The following is a 2,500-nucleotide window of genomic DNA, read 5'->3' on the forward strand; positions in this document are numbered from 1 at the left end:
TTTTCCATGGTGTGCGCCCAGTTTTTTGCAACACGGCCGCCGTACCCGTTTTTTCCCAGTTTCCTCACGTTCACGTTTTTGGCCCGTGTACCCGTACGTGCATCCTTCCATGCCACGCACATGGTTTGTCCCAGTTTTCCATGGTGCGCGCCCAGTTTATTGCAACACGACCCCCTACCCGTTTTTCCCGTTTCCTCACGTTCACATTTTTTGGCCCGTGTGCCCGTACGTGCATCCTTCCATGCCACGCACAAGGTTTTCACCAGTTTTCCATGGTGCGCGCCCAGTTTTTTGAAACAGGGCTGTCGTACCCCGTGTTTCCCCGTTTCCTCAGGTTCACGTTTTTTGGCCCGTGTGCCCGTACGTTCATCCGTCCATGCCACGCACATGGTTTTCACCCGTTTTCCATGGCGCGCCCAGATTTTTGAAACAGGGCCGTCGTACCCCGTTTTTCCCGTTTCCTCACATTCACGTTTTTTGGCCCGTGTGCCCGTACATGCATCTGTCCATTCCAAGCACATGGTTTTCCCCTGTTTTCCATGGTGCGCGCCCAGTTTTTTACAACACGGCCGCCGTACCCGTTTTTTTCCCGTTTCCTCACGTTCACGTTTTTTTGCCCGTGTGCCCGTACGTGCATCCTTCCATGCCACGCAGATGGTTTTCACCCGTTTTCCATGGTGCGCGCCCAGTTTTTTGCAACCCGGCAGTCGTACCCCGTGTTTCCCCGTTTCCTCAGGTTCACGTTTTTTGTCCCGTGTGCCCGTACGTTCATCCGTCCATGCCACGCACATGGTTTGTCCCAGTTTTCCATGGTGCGCGCCCAGTTTATTGCAACACGGCCCCCTACCCGTTTTTCCCGCTTCCTCAGGTTCACGTTTTTTGGCCCGTGTGCCCGTACGTGCATCCGTCAATTCCACGCACATGGTTTTCCCCTGTTTTCCATGGTGCGCGCCCAGTTTTTTGCAACACGGCCGCGTACCCGTTTTTTCCCAGTTTCCTCACGTTCACGTTTTTTGGCCCGTGTGCCCGTACGTGCATCCGTCCATGCCACGCACATGGTTTGTCCCAGTTTTCCATGGTGCGCGCCTAGTTTATTGTAACACGGCCCCCTACCCGTTTTTCCCGTTTCCTCACGTTCACGTTTTTTGGCCCGTGTGCCCGTACGTGCATCCTTCCATGCCACGCACAAGGTTTTCACCCGTTTTCCATGGTGCAAGCCCAATTTTTTGCAACACGGCCGTCGTACCCCGTGTTTCCCCATTTCCTGAGGTTCCCGTTTTTTGTCCCGTGTGACCGTACGTTCATCCGTCCATGCCACGCACATGGTTTTCACCCGTTTTCCATGGCGCGCGCCCAGTTTTTTGAAACAGGGCTGTCGTACCCCGTTCTTTCCCGTTTCCTCACGTTCACGTTTTTTGGCCCCTGTGCCCGTACGTGCATCCGTCCATTCCATGCACATGGTTTTCCCCTGTTTTCCATGGTGCGCGCCCAGTTTTTTGAAACACGGCCGCCGTACCCGTTTTTCCCCGTTTCCTCACGTTCACGTTTTTTGGCCCGTGTGCCCGTACGTGCATCCATCCATGTCACGCACATGGTTTCCCGCAGTTTTCCATGGTGCGCGCGTAGTTTATTGCAACACGGCCCCGTACCCGTTTTTCCCGTTTCCTCACGTTCACGTTTCTGCCCCGTGTGCCCATACACGCATCCTTCCATGCCACGCACATGGTTTTCACCCGTTTTCCATGGCGCGCGCCCTGTTTTTTGCAACACGGCCGTCGTACCCCGTTCTTTCCCGTTTCCTCAGATTCACGTTTTTTGGCCCGTGTGCCCGTACGTGCATCCGTCCATTCCACGCACATGGTTTTCCCCTGTTTTCCATGGTGCGCGCCCAGTTTTTTGCAACACGGCCGCCGTACCCGTTTTTTCCGAGTTTCCTCACGTTCACGTTTTTGGCCCATGTACCCGTACGTGCATCCGTCCAGGCCACGCACATGGTTTGTCCCAGTTTTCCATGGTGCGCGCCCAGTTTATTGCAACACGACCCCCTACCCGTTTTTCCCGTTTCCTCACGTTCACATTTTTTGGCCCGTGTGCCCGTACGTTCATCCGTCCATGCCACGCACATGGTTTTCACCCGTTTTCCATGGCGCGCCCAGATTTTTGAAACAGGGCCGTCGTACCCCGTTCTTTCCCGATTCCTCACGTTCACGTTTTTTGGCCCGTGTGCCCGTACGTGCATCTGTCCATTCCAAGCACATGGTTTTCCCCTGTTTTCCATGGTGCGCGCCCAGTTTTTTGCAACACGGCCGCCGTACCCGTTTTTTCCCCGTTTCCTCACGTTCACGTTTTTTTGCCCGTGTGCCCGTACGTGCATCCTTCCATGCCACGCAGATGGTTTTCACCCGTTTTCCATGGTGCGCGCCCAGTTTTTTGCAACCCGGCAGTCGTACCCCGTGTTTCCCCGTTTCCTCAGTTTCACGTTTTTTGTCCCGTGTGCCCG

The sequence above is a fragment of the Hordeum vulgare genome, chromosome 5H (genome assembly GCF_904849725.1).
Source record: "Hordeum vulgare subsp. vulgare chromosome 5H, MorexV3_pseudomolecules_assembly, whole genome shotgun sequence".
Classification (NCBI taxonomy): Eukaryota; Viridiplantae; Streptophyta; class Magnoliopsida; order Poales; family Poaceae; genus Hordeum; species Hordeum vulgare.